Below are 18,590 nucleotides of genomic sequence, written 5' to 3'. Positions count from 1 at the left end.
GTGTTGTCAGGGGGTTGTCAGCAAGAGCATTATGACTGAAGATGGGCAGGAACTTCGGGGTCTCCGCTAGAAAACCAAAGGGCAGTGCTTGAAAAACCATGGAACTGGATGGCTTTTGCAATCTCTTCCGACTGGGATCCTATGATTTTATCACTTGTGGGCAGAAAGGGGAAGACAAGTGGGTTCACACAGCAGACCCTGGGGAAAAGCAAATCCCAGAGTCCCCATCCCTGGGTTCCCAGAGAGGGAGCTCGTTCCAGCAGGCGCACTGTAACAGACCCGAGGGTCACAGAATTATACTTGCTGTGTGTGAACACACAGGTCAGACAATGCACTCGAAGCTTGTAGCCTGGGACCTGGCACCGGAGTGAGCGTTAGGTACATGCCAACGAAGATTTTGACAATTTGACACGTGCCTAAAACCCTCAACATATAATTTAATGTGGCATACTCAGCCACTGACATCACTGTGTCTGTTCCATAGGGAGTTGTGTTTATTATGGAGGCTAAACTTTGCTAGCAGAGCTAAGACCAGAAATAACTGCATAAGGCCGGGCCGGCCAAGTCTAAAACCATTGCAGCAGTTGGAAACCAACGGCTCTTCGGTGGTTCGGGCCGTGCAGCCTCGTGAGAAACGGCAGCCCCAGTCCCTTCTCCCCTCACAGAAAGTGTGTACACGCTCCAGCCGACCAGAGTGAGAGGGCAAAACGGACACTCTCTGTACATACATGCATAAGTATGCTAAAAAAAAGTCATTCTCCTTTATTTCCATTTTCTTCTGTGACCTTCTTGAAGTCTCCTCATACAGGTGTGGCAGAGGTTATGTCCACACATGTTTCCTAATTTTCACATTCTGTGAATCCCCTTGCTTTGGAAGGGGTGAAAATACACATCTCTTCCTGTCAGTTGGCCAGGTGGCTGCCTACTAAATTTCTCGGCCCGAGGAATGAGTGCTTCCAGCATTGCATCTGTTTGTTGAAACTTCTTTGCTAGTATTTTGCCAACTCTTTTCAAGTTTAATGAACCCTCGATTGAGACTCTCTAAACCAATGGACGGTGGTATCTGGAACTCTCAGCCACCTAGCATGCTCTGTCCTTCTCCCCTTTTTCTGGTCACACCACTCTTGAGACTGCGATGGTGGGGGATTATGCTCCCTGTAAGGGTAAGTGGTGGAGCTCAACCTACGAATTGAGTTGCAGCCTAGTGACACTTCCTTGGTGTCTTACCGGTATTCCTTTTTGTCTAAGAGAGAGACTGACCGAGCAGAGTTGAATCCTCATTGGCCCTTCACCTTTCTGCCAGAGCTGAACTTGCTTCTGGTTCCTCAATGTCCTGTTACACTACCTGCTGACCTCAGGAGCTGCCAGAGGACTACTGACAGTGGATTCATCAGGCCAACTTCAGACCTCTGTGATCATCCACCAGCCTATGCCTCCTGCTGTCTCTGCTTTGTCGTCCTGCTTCCTGGTCATCAGCTTCCTCCAGTCCGGAGAAGCCTGACTTGAACGGAACTGAACCTACCTATTTCTTCACCGGCATAAGCCGTTTCTGGATACAATTATCTTTCTATATTAACATATACACGTGTGACTGGTTTTGCTTCTCCTGAGAACCCAGCCTAACACAGAGATTCCATATGGTTCAACAACTGAACTCCACAGGGTTTTCAACGGCCAGAATCAAAACCTCCCATGGCCAGGGAATTCATTCCATGAGATTCTGGGGGGTCTCTCCTTCTCAATGGACACATGAACAAGCTCTGGCCAAGTAGACATTTCTTACTGTCTCCTGTTTCTTTTGGCCCCATCGATTCAGGGAGGCAATCCAAACAGGGCCTATTAAAAGCCCTCTTCATATTTCTGCTAAAACGACAGTAAAAGAGGCAGTCTCTTCTTCGTTTTAAAATCATTTTATTGGGGGCCCCATTTTACTGGGGGCTCATGCAACTCTTATCACAATCCATACACACATCCATTGTGTCAAGCACATTTGTTCATTTGTTGCCATCATCATTCTCAAAACATTTGCTTTCTACTTGAGCCTTTGGTATCAGTTCCTCATTTTTCCCCTCCCTCCTCCCCCTCATCCCCCACAAACCCTTGATAATTTATAAATTATTATCAATTTTTCATGTCTGTGAGGAGCTGGAGCGGGAGGTTACGTCGACCACCATGGGGAGAGAGAGGCTGTGTCTGGGAAGGGAGCTGTCAGAGCAGATTTCAACTCCTGTGCCCGCTCTGGACCCCCAGCCATGTGCCCAAGCTCACAGGGCCGAGACAACCTGTGAAGTCCATCGGGAGGTGTGGGCACTTCGTGGGTATAATGTACATGCCACTCCAGCTGAAGCGCTGTCTGAACTCATCCTGGAATGCAAAAAGGCCCAAAGAGAAAGGGCACTGGAAGGGGTGGTCTTGGCCGGTGCACAGGTGTTCCCTCATTTGCCTACACAGAGAACAGTCATTATGCCATTTTTATATAGGGGTGTTATCTGCCACCTTCCATGGTGCCCTCCAGAGCAACAATCTAGAGAAATGTGTCCAAGTCTCTAGGCAGGTTGGCCTTGCTTCTTCTGAGTAACCCCCATGCTTCTCCCACTGGCCTCCATGGACTCTCTGCAAACTGTGTGTGCTTTCCCGCTGCGACCACTGCTTAGAAGATCCGAGGTAAGGCTAGCAAGTGGCAACGGTGGGGGTGGAGGGCTAGTTCTAGGTCAGGTGAATAGACTAGGGAGTAGCAGGAAGTGAGCAAGAGGAGGGGACACAAAAGTGGAGAATCCACACAGGGAGTCAAGGCCAGAGGGACAGAGGCCTGGGCAGTTTGGGAGGTGAGGAGCAGCATGCTGGAAGGTGAGCTGAGAGATGATGGGTTGAGCAGTGCTTTGTAGAATGTAGGGCTGCAGAGGGGGAAACCCGGCTTCCATGAGACTCCCCAGGAGCCTGATGAAGTGCCTGACGGACCAGAGGGTGAGGATACCAATCAGGAGCCCAAGGCACTGCCAACCCAATAGCGGGAATAGGAAGCTGTGAGCTACAAGTCTGATCTGAGTCCTCTCTGGCTCCATGCTCTTTTGACGCCATCATAGCTGTTTCCACCTGACTCACACATGAATGGCTGATGCTGCCAGGTGCCACTGCGTCGGGTCCAACTCACAGCAACCTCATCTCACGCAACACAGAATGAAATGCTGCCTGGCCCTGTACCAGCCTCCCAAGCGTTGTTACGTCTAGACTTTACAAACGGCCACACATTCCGACCCTCCCTCCATCTATGCCCTGGGCAATGTGATCTTGCAATTGTTCTTGCCAGGTAGTGGAAGGACCTGAGGCTGGCTGTGTATCAGTCACTTTAGACACAAAATATGGTGGAAGGGATGCTGGGTCTGTTCTGAGCCTAAGCGCCTGTGCTTTCTCAGTACCCAGCCCAACTACCATGCCACGTGGGCACGCCCAGGCTTGCCTGCAGGATGGTAAGACAGTCAGCCCCAGCTGATAGCCGGACAACCTCCCGCCAAGGTTGAGGCAGACACCATGAATGGCCCTGTTATGGAGCTGCTATAGCAGAAAGGTGACAAGTAGATGATTTCAACAATCAGAAATATTATCTTCTCAATTGTTCCTGAGGCTTGAAGTCTGAACTCAGCGTGCCTTATCTGAGGGGAAAGTGCTCTATCTCAGTAGGGCCCCGAAGAAGGCCCTTGTCTCTACCGCGTCTGTTTCCTGATTCCACGTGGCTTGGCATCCATCTTCCTCCATTCCTGCTTGCTAGCTTACATTTAATTTCTTTTATATCTTAGAAGAGATTGGCTTAAAATATACCCTACACTAATCCTGCCTCTTAAAGACATCTTTAAATTGTTGAAAGGCAAAGATACTACTTTGAGGTCTAAGATGCGCCAGACCCAAACCATGATATTTTCAATCGCCTCGTATGCAGCTGGAATTTGGACACTGAATAAAAAAGACTGACGAAGAGTCGATGCATTTGAATTACAGTGCTGGCCAAGAATATTGAAAGTACTGCCAAAAGGAGAAACAAATCTGGCTTGTAAGATGGACAGCCAGAATGATCCTTAGAGGCAAGGATGGTGAGTCTTCATCTCATGTACTTTAGACATGTTGCCAGGAGAGACCAGTCCCTGGACAAGGACCTCATGCTTGGTAAAGTTAGAGGGGCAGCAAGAGAGAGAAAGGTCCTGGACAAGATGGATGGACACAGTGGCTGCAACAGTGGGCTCAAACACAACAAAAATTACCAGGGCGGTGCCGGGCAGGGCGGTGTTTCTTTCTGTTGTGCACAGACTCTATACCTAACAGCCACAACCACAATCCTGCCTCATCACCATAACACAGCAACCTTTCCCAAAGGGATTATCGATCCAGGCACAGAAGTTAGGATTTGGGGTAACTATTCAATCCATGGTAGTCTAGCCCTGCGGGTGTGGTGGTTAAGAGTTGGGCTGCAATCCTCAGGGTGCAAAGTTTGAAACCACCAGCAGCTCCTCGGGAGAAAAACTGGGTTTTCTATTGCTACCAACAGTTACAGTCTCGGAAACCCACACGGGGCACTGTGAGTCAGCATCCAGGGAAGGGCAGTGAGTTTGGTTGGGGTTTTATTCAATCCCTAACAGGTCCCAGGTGAAACCAGGAGCATCCAAACCACCGGCTGATGAGTTACACACCTTGGAATTCTGAGCCATGAAGACACGGGGTGTATTATTGATTATGCAGCGAGAGCTAACATACACATGAAAAATAACAGTACTACCACGGGATCAGGGAACAAGGGCACATCAGGCCCCGGGAGCTTTTCCTTGACAGAGTGCGTTATTCTCTTGCCTCTAAACCAGGGGTCCTCAAACTACGGACCGGACCGTGGGCCACCTGCGGCCCGCCAAGATTTATCCGGCCTGCCGGGTGTTTTTGCCCCGTTTGTTTTTTTACTTCAAAATAAGATATGTGCAGTGTGCATAAGAATTTGTTCATATTTCTTTTTAAACTATAGTCCGGCCCTCCAAAGGGTCTGAGGGACAGTGAACTGGCCCCCTGTTTAAAAAGTTTGAGGACCCCTGCTCTAAAGGAACTCTTAGCTCACAACCAACTACATCTAAGTTAGATGTGGGATGAGACAAAGAATAGAGTGGGATGCTTAATTTGTTGTAGCTCTGCCCAATTTTCATGACAATGCAGTGCAAGGGGCTGGCTGCATTCTTTGGCTGCAGGAGTATTTTGCTGTTTTGGATACTGCTTGAAATAAGCAGATTTCCAACACGGGCCTGGAATAGTTTTGTTACCAGAAAAAAAAGGTTTTATGTTAATAGTATTTGGCTTGTAATTGTGGGCTTTTTTCTTGCCCATGGTCTTAGCGATGTGCTTTGTTTGTTTTTTTTAAGGCGTGGAAACCTCATAAATCACTTTGGAGTGAGGAAAAAGAGCGAATAAATAGACATCTAATCATAGTACTGTTCAGGGTACATCTAACTTGGAAGTATGAATATCATTCCAACTAATGTCAAGTAGTCACTGGGTTTTTAAAAACTGGACGCAGACTTACCAGCAAGACTCTGTGTGGTCCAAGGTTGTCAGGTTTGAAGTCGTGGAATGACTCTGAAATAGAATCAAACAAACATTCCATAAGTAAATCACATTTGAAAAGGGTGTGCTTTTTAATCCTGAATGACTACCATAAGGTTGAGTATTTATCCTTACAGCTACAAGACCAGCAACGCCCATTCTGGCCCGTAGGGAGAGTTTTTCTGCCTACATATTTCAACTTCCTGAACAGAAAGCAATCTCTCATCTACTTCAGGGAGCGCTGAAAGTTTGAGGCCAGTATAACTATAAATGGTAGTATTTTTGCTTCAAAAACCTCTAAGTCAGTAGAAGCCTCCTTAGCTGTTGATTCTGCCTTGGCCCTTCCTCCTCCTCTGCCAGCACCGGCCATGGCTGCTTCTGTGGACCCAACCTAGAAACTGGGCTCTGGCGCGACAATGCTTAGGCACTTGGCTACTAACCAAAAGGTTGGTGGTTTAAACCATCAGATGCCCTGCAGCGGAAGAATGGCCCTAGCAATCTGCTCCTGTAAAGACTCTAAAAATCTCACTGCCATCGAGTTGATTCTGACTCATAGTGACCCTACAGAATAGAGCAGAACTGCCCCTGTGGCGTCTTCCATATCCTTTTCCTGTGGAGCGGTTGGTGGGTTTGAACCGCTGACCTTGTGGTTAGCAGTCCAACTGTAACCCATGGGCCACTAGGGCTCCCTTCTGTAAATACAATAGCCTGGGAAGTCCTACGGGGCAGTTCTCTCTGTCAGACAGGGTGGCTCGGAGTGGGAACCGACTTGACGGCACACACTACAGAGTGACTTGAAGGGAGAGGGGAGGGGTGCGCAAAGCTTCCCAATAGTGGCCATCTGCTCGTGTGAATTGCCACACGACAGTTTGATTGGTAATGGTGGACTTAGGGAAGAGCTTCCCAACAGAAACATACAAGCCACATGTTGTGCTCTAAATTTTCTAGCCACAATACTAAAAGAATAAAAAAGATGCAATTACTCTTAATAATGTATTTAGTTTAACCTACATTATCTAGAATATTATCATTTCAACATGTAATTTAACCTACATTATCTAGAATATCATTTCAATGTGTAATCGATATAAAAATACTGGACACTCTATATCCATCTTTTCGTCCTAACGCTTCATAATCCAGTCCATCTCGATTCAGGCCTACCGTATTTCAATCACTCAGTAATCACACAAGGTGCTTGTGGCTACTATATTGGGTAGCAATGATGCAGGGAATCTATAACTTGGTTCTGAGATACAACACGACACCATAGCAGGTCAAACACATGTGCAGAGTTCACTTAGGTCTATTTTTATACTTCTAGTAATTCATCATTGCCCTCTTTGCTGAGGTGCTTTGGGTAGAAATAATAATAGAATGGTTTTTTTGTTTTGGTTTGAAGCCCACTGCCATTGAAGTAATTCCTACTCACAGCCCAGACCCATCACCCCCAGGATGCAATTCTCGGCCTAAGCATAGACAGGCCTGTGAGGGGAGCAGTAAGACCATGGAGGTATGCACACCTGAGCAGAATCAACTATTTGAGATCAAGAGGGAAGTACTGGCCAATGGACAAAAATGAGCACGGTTAGGCTGGGAGGGGGCTTGGAACCAGGAGACACAGCAGGTGGGATAAGTGATGGTGCGTTGAGCAGAAGGCAGTAAGGAGATGAAGCAAAATGTGTCGAGAACTGTTGAATGTGAAACTGATGATCTACCGTGAGAAAACCTTCACCCAATTCACAATAATACATCTTACAAAGAACCCTTTTAGATTATTAATTCATAGGCCCCAAAGAAATAGCATTAGGCTGTTAACTGCAAGGCCAGCAGTTCAAACCCCCCAGCAGCTACTCAGGGGATGAGGCTTCTACTGCCACACAAAGTTACAGTCTCTGAATCTCACAGCAGCATCTCTATAGGGTCACTATGAGTCGGCATCCACTCAATGGCTATGAGGAGAAAGAAATCACACCCGGTGAGTGGAATCAGAGTCACAAACAAACTCCCTCCCAAAGCACCGCAGAGAGGTCAGTCAGTGACACTATTTGGAATCAAGAGACGGTGGGCTGAGGCCTCTGCTGCCCAGTCCCACAGGCAAGTCCCGAGCCTGCTGCACAGCATTCAGTGCTGTCTCCAGGTTTGTCTGTAATCCTGGGCCTGCCCACCCTTCTGGAACTCTCCCACAGCCCAGAGACCTTCTCACTCCTTTGTGCCTTGGCTCGTTCTGGTCTGTCTGCCAAACGTCCACTCCCCACAGAGTCAGCCTGTCTGCAAGTTTCAGGTCAAGGAAAAACACTTCTGGGAGCCCTTGTGAACTCCCCTGGCTGGCATTGGGACAACTTCTCAGAAGTTGTAGTGAAACTGTCTTTATTTCATTATCAGACAATTTACCACCCTCACCACCCAATGTGTATTATAATCCTGTGTGCCTACGGCTGCTGCTATGACCACTACCACCACCACACTACTCAGACGGCACCCTGGGTGACTGCTATTCCTCTTTCTCCTGAGAACAAGAATGAAGCGGATTTCTGTGGAGGTCTGTGTCAGAGGAGTCCTGGGTGGGTGGTGCCAATGGCTTAAGTGCTGGCACTTTGGAAGTTCACACTCACCCAGAGGTTATAGCCCAAAGGCCACAGCCTAGAGGCCCAGGTGGGGTTGCCAAGAGCTGGAATAGACTCCCCAGCATCTAGCTACAACAAACGTGCCAGGTACTGTGCCCAGTGCTTTATGTGATCTCTTAATCCTCTTAGGAATTCTATGACGAAGGAGCCCTGATTGCACAGTGGTTAGTTAAGCACTCCACCAATCATGGAAAGGTTGGCGGTTCAAACCCACCCAGCAGCTCTGGGTGAGAAAGGTTTGGCAATCTGTTTCTGTGAACATCATAGTCAAAGAAACCCTATGGCGTCATTCTCTACAGAGAACACGGTTGCTATGAGTGCAGAATGATTGATGGCACCTAACACCCACCACAATGTCACCTTATGGTCAGTCTTCTCAGATTCCACTGGGCAGTTGAGCGGACTGGGGCACGGCGGTGAACTCGGTACTCTGAGGTCACACTGCGTGCTAGTGCAGGGCTGGACTGTGAAGAGTCCAGTTGCAGAGCGTATTCTCTTACTCCAGACCTGCCTCCCATTAGGCCCCACTGCCCTCTGCTTTCACGCCCTGTGAACTGCCTGCTGTCGCTGCATGCACCATCCTGTGTTCAACTTTTATCTCCTGTCTTGGACCACTTCTCCCGGACTATAGACTCCTTGAAGGTAAAGTATGTGTCTCATTCACCTTTGTCTCTCTAGGACCTGGAATGGGTTAGGTAGATAGTAGATGCTCAAGAAAGGCAGGTCGGAGAACACACTAGAACAGTACTGCAAGAATCAAGTCAGGCAGAGAGATGGCTATAAACTCAAGCCTAATAAAAGCACATCAGGAAAACAGTCTCGGAGGCTCTGTCTCCATCATTAAAATGCATCCTGTGCCATCAGGACGGTCACTTCCTTGGTCTGTTCAGTATCAGGAACAGAAATAACCCAGAGCTTGGCAGCCCTGCCCACACAGCCAACCAGCCCATCAGTTTCCTTTTACATTGCACAGGCACCTGAGGAGTAACACGCCCTGTAAATGTCTTGGCTGGCCATCATCAAGGAACGATTTGGGGGGTGGGGGGTGGGTGTAAATTTCCCACTTCAAAAAATGCAGCATTCAAGAAAAAAGGATGTGGAATTTCCTAAAATGTTCTCAATTTCAAAGCGCATTTACACAGGTAAATTTCAAGTAATAATTAGTAATTTCCGCAAGAGCCCCATATTATGAATCTCCCCACTGCTGTGGCATGCCTTTGTCATTCTCTGTTCTCAAGTTTCACAGTTTGCTCCTTTCTGTCACAACCTGGACTTCCTTTGGAGGGCAGCTAGGAAAGGTAACGCAGGAGGACGACACTTCTCTTTCTATAGCAGTGGGGAGGACAAAAGTTCCAGAATCGCAGATGTAGTCAGAGGTACGCTCTCTAGCTCGGAGTACAGATCTCACGAAGACCCTGACCAGCTGAAATGCTGACAGATAGACATAATTACTATCGCATCCAGCCTTCCTCAAAACCCACTGCTCTCGAGTCAATTCGGACTCACAAGGACCCCACAGGACAGAGCAGGGCTGCCCCTGTGGGTTTCAAAGGCAGTATATCTTCAGACGTACAGAGAGCTTCAGCTTTGTCCCTGGAGTGGAGGATGGATTTGAATTGCTGACCTTGTGGTTAGTAGCCCAACATATAACCCACGACACCACTGAAGCTTGTTTCCACATTTCCTCCTGAATCCCATGTTAAAACAAAACAAAAACCATCAACATTTGAGGTATACACATGTCAGCACCATCCCTTCACTCAGTCACTGACTCACTGACTCACTGACTCACTGACTCACTGACTCACTCATTGCCATCAAGTCTCGACCACTCATACTGACCCGATAGGACAGGGTGGAACTGCCTGTGAGTCTGAGACTGTCACCCTTCATGGGTGAAGAAAACCTCATCTTTCTCCCGAAGAGCATACAGTGGTTTTGAGCTGTTGATGTTATGGTTAGTAGCCCAACGTGTAATCACTATACCATCAGGGCTGTTTGCACCATCCCGTATTAGCAACCAAATTATAAATCTATATTTTGATTCTTACTGTATCTCATCTGCCACTTGCAGTTAAAAGTGGTTATCTCTTTTCACAGTAAACATTAATGTCATTCCTATGGAGAGTTTTACTGAGGAAAAATTAATGGTGATACAGTGGATTTAAGGGCCCTTACATTGAACGAGAGACAGAAAATAAATGCGGAGACAAAAAAAGTACATAATTTCAAACAGTGAATCTGTTCTACAGAATTTCCACGCAATCAAGGAGGAATGTGATCCGATGATGAGTTTAACAAGGTATTTGGGGCACTTGTCTGGGGAAGGGTTGCAGGAGACAGAGCAGATGATAGTGGCCCAGTATGAGGCTGCTGCAGTTGTTCAGGTGAGACACCTGGGTACCATGGATGCTGACTAATGGGCCTGGATTCTGGGCTTCCCCACCAGTGACTTTAAGCAAATCACTTAACTTCTGTGCCTCAACTTCCCTACCTACAAAATGAGAAACCAGCCGGAACAGACATATTAATAATCATGTTAGAGAACTTGTCCAGCGCTGGACACATCCACGTTCTTTAGTTAGGCCTATGATGTTTCACTTGCAAATTCTGAAATGTTATCTCAAATGGCAAAGCAGATGTAAAAGGGCCCTGGATGCATGCAAAGCCCTCTACTGTTAAGATGAAAGGTGTGTGTTCTGTAAAAGTGGCAAAGTATCCTGGGCCTTAGATCCATCAGAGATGTCTATCTATTACAGCTAAACCAGATTTTTTTTCAAAGCTATATATTTTTCAAAACAACATATCGCCTTCAAAGTACTCTCCATTACACTTAATACATTTGTCAAATCTGCAATTCCATTCTTGGAAACAGTTCTATTTGGATGTTTGACAGCACCTCCCTTTTTTTCTTCACCTCTTCTACATAGTCAAATCACTGTCACTTCATGTCCCTCTGCATTCCAGGAAACAAAAAGAACTCACACAGAGCAAGGTCAGGTGAGTAAGGTGCATGGGACAAGAGAAGTGTGCTGTTTTATGTCAAAAACTGGTGCACTGAGATGGATGCGTGAGTAGGTACATTGTTGTGGTGGCAAAACCAGTCCCTCGTCTGCCACAAATCAAGCCTTTTTTGGTCACACACGGTTATGTAATCTTTTCATAAGCTAAATAGAAAGCTTGATTAACAGTCTGACCTGGTGGAATGAACGCCAAATGCACAATCCCCCTCACATCAAAAAACAAATAATGGGCATTGTCTTGATCTTTGATTTCACCTGACAAGCTTCTTTGGGGCGAGGAGATGGCGTCTTCCACTGGCTTCATTGATGTTTGCTTTCAGGGTCATAAGAGGAGGTCATGTCTCCTCACCAGTTGTGACCTTGGGGAAAAAAGTCGGGTTCACTTTGGAGCTGTTCTTTCAGAGCACTGCTCTTTCCCCTGGTCAGTCAGAATCTGAGGCTCCAATGTTGCAGCGAACCTTCTCATTCCCAAATCTTCCATTACGATTGCTGAACCGAGCACCAAGACAGTCCAGATAACTTCCCCATCTCTTCAATGGTCCATCGTCCATCTTTGAGCACAAGAGCATGGATTTTGTCGACACATTTGTCTGTTTGGGAAGTTTATGGCCGTCCAGACCAAGGCTTGTCATCAATCGACATTTCACTTTTTTGGAAACGGGAAAACCACTTGAACACTTGTGGTACATAGTGGAAAACCACTTGTACACATAGTGCTGTCTTCGTTGGCTGTGTTCAACATCACAAAAGTTTCTGTGGCACTTTTCCCTAGGCAGGAAACAAAATTTCAAAGCTGCATGCTATTCCCTTAAATTAGCCATCACAAAAAAAGGAGGTTCAAGTGAAACTGCTTTTAAGTAAAGATTCACTGTGATCAGAGAACCTTCCCAAGAGACGCCACTGGGTGCACTAAGTCAGAGTGAGTTGCTTAATACTTGCCTAGCTGGAAAAATGCATACTATGAAAGCTCAGCCCAGCTGAGCTTTTTCTGTTTTGTTTTTTTGTTTTTTTTTGGTGTGTGGGGGGGGTACCCCCTTTCATATATTGTATATTGATTTTATAAAGCCATATTATATTTTGTATACATGTTATAAAGTCATACTATATATACTATACTGACTTTATAAAGTAATACTATAAAGTCACACTATATATTACTTTATAAAATAATACTATAAAGTTTTTAAAAAATCAAGTTTTGAGTAGGCTGGAACCAAATGGTGATTTTTGCAGCATTGGGCTTCTGTTCCAGAGAAAGGTGCACCCCAAAATGGTGAACTGGTTTTCAGTAACCAAACAGCAGCATCCCGCCATCTGAGTTTTGAGAGGCTCTTGGTCTGAAGAGTTGATCTAGGCTGTTCAATGGGAGAAATTCCTTTACCTGGTCTTTGTCCTTAATTTGCCCAGAATGCCTAAGGGCTTAAAATTACTCGTTAATTGAGGCGCAGGAGCTGTATTAAACTATGTGGAGAACTTTGGGTGAAGTATTCTGATAATGCCGAAGTTGAAGTGAAATTTTAAAAATGCCCACATTTTTCTACTTTTTACCAAACTCTGAGAGACAAGTCAGCACCAAGAAACTGAAATTTTATATTCAACATCAATTTTTCTTTATAGGAGTCTTTTATTTCTCTGGTCAGGTTTATCCCTACTGACTTCATCTTGTATGTGGCTATTATAAATGGTGTTGCTACCATTTCTGTTTTTCAGGGCTCTCTTCTATAATATACAGAAATCCTATTGACTTCTTTGTGTCAATCCTGTTTCCTGTCACGTTGCTCAATCTTCCCAATGTGTCCAGACAGTTTGTTGTTGTCGTTGTTGTCTTGTAGGTTTTCTTATATATATAAATCATATCACCTGCAAACAGTCCACTTCACTTCTTCTTGGCCCGTGTGGATTTCTTAGATTACTTTTTGTCCTTTACCGGTTCTGGCTAAGTCTTTCAGCACAATGCTGGAAAAGAGTGGTGATAAGGTACACCTGTGTCTCATTCCCATTCACAGGGGGAATGCCTCTCAGCTTTCCACCCTTAAATAAAATGCTGGTCGTAAGGGTTTTCACGTATGGCCTGTGTTGTGTTGAGAAATTTCACTCTATTCCTATTTTGTTGGGTGTTTCATCAGGAATTGGTATTAGGTGTTGTTAAATGCCTTTTCTGCTTCAAGTGATATGATCTTGAGGTTTTTATTTTATGTGGTAGATTACACTAACTGTTTTTCTAATGTTGAACTATCCTTGCATACTTGGTATGAATTCCACTTGCTTAAAAATAATAATAAATTGTTGGATTCTATTGGCCACAGGAGTTTGTTGAGAATTTATCTCATGTTCATAGAGACATTGGTCTCTAGTTTTCTTTGTGGTGTTTTTGTCTGATTTTGGTTTCATGGTTTACGCTTCCTCTATAAAACGAGCTCAGGAGTTTGCTGTCCTTTCTAGAACAGTATGTGTAGAAAGAATACATACATCTGATTCCTGCCCTCATTCTTTCTATTGTTAATTTCTGCTCATTTGCTGTGTTGTCTAAGTCTAGTACCTTATCTTTTATTTTCTGGAATTCCAATTGGTGTAGTTTTTCCATTCTTTCCATATTTTTCTCAAACATCTCTTCCATCTGTTGAAAGTAGCTGAACATAATTTTTATGAATTCTAATTCTGATAGTTCTGGGACCTATTCTTCAACTTATTCCTTTGCATATGGGTGTTTTCCAGGTGTTTGTTAGCGCCTCTTTCCTCCCTCCCTCCTTCCTTCCTTCTTTGTGCACGGGCTGCTGTTTAGGTTGGGAGGGCTTCTGGGTCATGGAAGGGTATTTGGCTCTCTCAGGTGGTTCTGTAAAAGCATAATAGAGACCACAAAACACAAGGGCTGAGAAGGGAGAAAGAAGAGCAAAGAGAAAGGGGGGGTGGGGAATCATTTGAAACAGAGGAAGGGAAAAGAAAAATGGGAGTTATCAGACAGAGAGGCAAGGGGCTATTATTTAAAGAAAGAGAGGATGGAAGGTGGGAGGGATTGGCGGGGTCCCGTTTCAGTGAATTCTTTCTCAGTCCAGCAGCTCTGTGGCTGTGGTGAGAGAGAATGGGCGAGTTGCAGTGATTAGTCCCAGTGTTAGCTCCACTCCTGGGTGGCTGCTAGATGGTCATGTGTGCATCACACTTAGTAAAACAGAGGGGAGTGAGGAGAGCAAGACCTTCAAGGAGACCGGTTAGCACAGCAGCTGCAACAATGAGCCCAGACTGTTTGAGGAAGATGCAGGACCAGGCACTGCTTTGTTCTGTTGTGCATAGGATTGCTAGGTGTCAGACATCTCAGTGATACACAACAATGACTAACAGGGACTCCATAGACATAGTTTACTCGCTATTTGGTAGTAAACCTGGTACTCACTTTGAAGTTGGACAGATCTAGGCTTGAATGTTGGCTTGTGACCAACAAACTGCAAGGCCTTTGACAATTTACCATCCCAAGCCTCAATTTTCTAAAGTATAAATGGGACTAATAATACCTTGTGCACCTTGGTGTTAGAGTGAGGACAATACGCGATGATGTTAACACAAGAAAGGCTCCATAAAGGGTAGTTATCTGTTTCTTTATTAAATTCATTGTAGATTTTAAATACTTGTGAGTGTATACTATGTATGTTCACAATGGCCCTTTTTAAAGGACCTAGTAAGCCCTCCATGTTGAAATGCTACTATAGGTTAAACCACAGCCCAAATTTTGTATCTTTAAGTAATTTCCAGTTTTTGCTATTCTAAACATCATTAGATTACACATCTTAATTCCATAGCTTTCCCATTTTTTAAAACTCGTTTTCCTAGCATCCTTAAATTCCTTCTGCTACAACTACTAGGTGTTATTGTTGTTGCTAGTTTGCTTTTTAAAAGAGCTTTATTAATACAGAGTATCATTACAACAAAATAATGAACAATTTCCAAGACTGACATTTTATACATAAAATTATATTCTTGATATTGTCTTATTTTGTATTTCTAAGCTTATTATTAAGTGAAGATGAACATTTTCCCATCATGTTTGCTTATTAATGGTTTATCAGTTTGGAAAACAGTAAGTTTATATTCTTTGTTCATGCTGTAGTAGGGTTTTGATATTTTTTCTTCTGAATTTGTATGAGTCCTTTAAAGTTCATGACAATAAAAAGTTGATGCTATACAACAAAAGATAAATACGATAAATAAATGGGAAAATAGCTTTAATAGACATTTCACCACCAAGGACATTGACATGCCCACCAAACTCATGAGAAGATGCTCACTGTCCCTGGCCACCAGAGAGATGCAAATCAAAACCCAAACGAGTTACCATTATGTTCTCAGTAGGATGGCTAAGGTTAAAAAGCAAAAAAGCAGAAAATAACAAGTGTTAGTGAGGACATGTAGAAATGGAAGTTTTCTGATCCACTGCAATGCAAAATGGTACATGAACTAAGAAAAAGTGTGTTGTGGTTCCTCAAAGAAGTGAAATAAAATAAAACAAAACTCAAAATAGAACTACCAGATGACCCAGCAATCCCAGTTCTGCACACAAAAGACTTGAAAGCAAAGACTTTGAGACTTGTTCATCAGTGTCTTTTGTAGCTCTATTCACAAAACCCAAAGCTGGAAATGACCCACATGCCCATCAACAGATGAATGAACATACATAATAGAATACTACTCAGTCAGTAAAATAAATGAAGTCAATACAAACTATAATCTGGATGGTGCTGGAAGATACTATGCAGAATGAAATCCAGTCACTCATAAAAGGAAAATTTTTCATAACTTCAAGTAGGCAGACAGGCAATATGAACAGGCTCTACTCGTGGTCATGCATAAGTTTGGAAGATGCATTTCTACAAGCACAGCTGTATGTGCAGTAAACGTATCCATGTGTATAGCAGAGCACACAATGTTTCAATTCTATGCCGAAGGCTTTCAGCAGCTACTTCCACCCTTAGGAGACCTGATGAGCGGTGGGAGGTCATCGAGACTGTCATTCATGAAGAAAGCAAACGGGCATCAGAAAAAGAAAGAAGATCAAAGTGGATGTCAGCAGAGACTGAAACTTGTTCTCAACTGTAAAGCAGCGAAAGCAAATGTTAGACACGACCAAGTCAAAGAGCCGAACAGAACATTTCAAAGGGCAACACAAGAAGACAGAGTAAAATATTTTAATGAAATGCACAAAGACCTATAGTTAGAGAACCAAAAGGGAAGAACACGCTCAGCACACCTGACACTGGAAGAACTCAAGGAAAAAGTCAAGCCTCGTTACAATGCTGAAGTACTCTAAGGACAAATACTGAATGATGCAGCAAGCATCAAAAGCAGATGGGAAGAATTACCAGAGTACCAAAACGGAGTGGTCGACATTTAACCATTTCAGAAGGTAGCATGTGAGCAAGACCCAGGATGCTGAAGGAAGTTCAAACTGCATAGAAAGCACTACCCAAAAACAAGGCTCCAGGAATTAACGGAATGCCATTTGAAATGTTGCAACAGGCTCACGAAGCACCGGAAGCACTTACTCGTCTATGCCAAGATATTTGGAAGACAGCTACTTAGCCACCTGGCGGGAAAAAGTCTATATTTGTACCTATTCCAAAGAAAGGTGACCAAAAATAATGCTCAAATTACAGAACAATATCACATTGATATCGCATGCAAGTACAATTTTGCTGAAGATCATCCAATACCGTTTGCAGGAGAACACTGGCAGGGAGCTGCCAGAGGTTCAGGCTGGATTCAGAGGGGGATGTTGGAACGAGCAATATTGCTGATGTCAGATGGATCTTGACTCAAAGCAGAGTACTAGAAAGATGTTTACTTGTGTGTTTTTGACTGTAAGGCATTCCACTGTGTGGATCATAGCAAACTATGGATAGACTTAGACTTGAAAAAATGGGAATTCCTGAACATTTCATTGTGGTCATATGGAACCTGCGCACGGATCAAGAGGCAGCTGTGGAAAAGAACAAGAGAATACTGCATAGTTCAAAATCAGAAAGGTATGCGCCTGGGTTGTAACCTCTCACCAGAATGCTTCATTCTGTATGCTGAGCAAATCATCACTGGATTGATAATATGAAGAAGAATTCAGCATCAGGATTGGAGGGAGGCTTCTTAACAGCCTGTAATATGCAGATGACACAACCTTGCTTGCTCAAGGTCGAGGAGGACATCGAGTCCAGTCAGCACAAGATGAAGCACAAATACAATGTTCTACATTCTACTTGGTAAAATGTTTGCCTTTCATTACTATTTAAAGTTACTCTACATCCATCCTTTGTTTGATCCCCTGCGCAACCCTAGGAGAAGAGCTGAAGGCTCAGTTCCCATGGCACAGCAGAGAAAACGGAGACACAGAGAGGCCAGGCCAGTGCTAGTGGGTCACTGCAGCCGGGAGACGGTCCTGTGTCCTCCTTCCTCCCAGCTCTTTCTCACAAGGGAAAGGAAGCTTGTGAGGTCGAATGAAGTGATGCATTTTATACAAAATAGGTTACGAAGCACCAGCTCCCTGTCACTTCCTATTAGAACACCTTCATCTTCCACATTAAAGAACAGGACCTGATGTACCGGACATTCTGAAGAAATGCATTACCTTACAGACTCCATCAAAACCATGGCTTATATAATGGGCTGACTTCATTTTACGGAGTTAAAATACTTTCAATAACTGAGTACAAAATTACGTTTTGCTTCTAGTTACTTCTGTTCCAAGCATTCTGCCCCTCTTTAGCTCAATGCAATCACCATTCTCTTTACATTTCTAGCACCTTTCCACTTTCCCCGCATCTGTGAGTTTGTTCTGCGGCTGTGCAGCTTGTTGAATGCTTCCTTACTTGTATCTTTTCATTCTCTCTCTCTCTCTCTCTTTCTTTCTCTTTCACCTCAACAGCTGGCGGTGATTGGATGGAAGTTCCCTGAGCACATTAGTTTCATACTCAGCAATTGATATGCCACTTGTTTCTGACACTGGCTGCAATCCCCCAAATGCCACTCTTCCCTCTGCCTCCCTGGGGTTCAGTTTCCACTTCACGTCCTGTCCTGCCTTTTCCTGCCTTCGGAATTCCCTTCGGGGGGAGCATGGTCCCTTCTGGGGGAGCACGGTGCCCTTTTGGTCTTACACTGGAGCACATTCCCCATGGGTGTTACTGATCCCCTTACAGGCCTTTCTGTTGTTTGCATATGATCTGTGTTTCTGTTATCACAGCCCGGTCAGCCGTGGTGGACAAGACTCGTGTGGCACTTCCAGACAGAGAGAGCCTAGAAAGAAGGGTCTGGCAATCTATCCCTGGGAATCAGTCAGTGCAATGTTATGGACAACGGCATATGGTCTGAGGTGGTGCTCACCAATGAGCCCCCC

General features: G+C 44.7%; 1 protein-coding gene across 2 annotated transcripts in view; it reads right to left on the bottom strand.

Moving 5' to 3' along the window:
• The window catches only part of GNG12 (G protein subunit gamma 12), a 180,202-nt gene that overhangs the window by 101,777 nt on the left and 59,835 nt on the right, over positions 1–18,590 (bottom strand). For both annotated transcript variants that reach the window (XM_045291883.1, XM_045291882.1), the window contains exon 2: positions 5,552–5,604. The gene's annotated coding sequence lies outside the window, so the exon portion shown is untranslated. The remainder of the gene's footprint in view (positions 1–5,551; positions 5,605–18,590) is intronic.

The sequence above is a fragment of the Echinops telfairi genome, unplaced genomic scaffold, assembly GCF_000313985.2.
Source record: "Echinops telfairi isolate 266 unplaced genomic scaffold, ASM31398v2 ScPeMD7_443;HRSCAF=831, whole genome shotgun sequence".
Lineage (NCBI taxonomy): Eukaryota > Metazoa > Chordata > Mammalia > Afrosoricida > Tenrecidae > Echinops > Echinops telfairi.
Note: the sequence above shows the minus strand (reverse complement) of the source record. Positions and strands in the feature narration are given on the sequence as shown.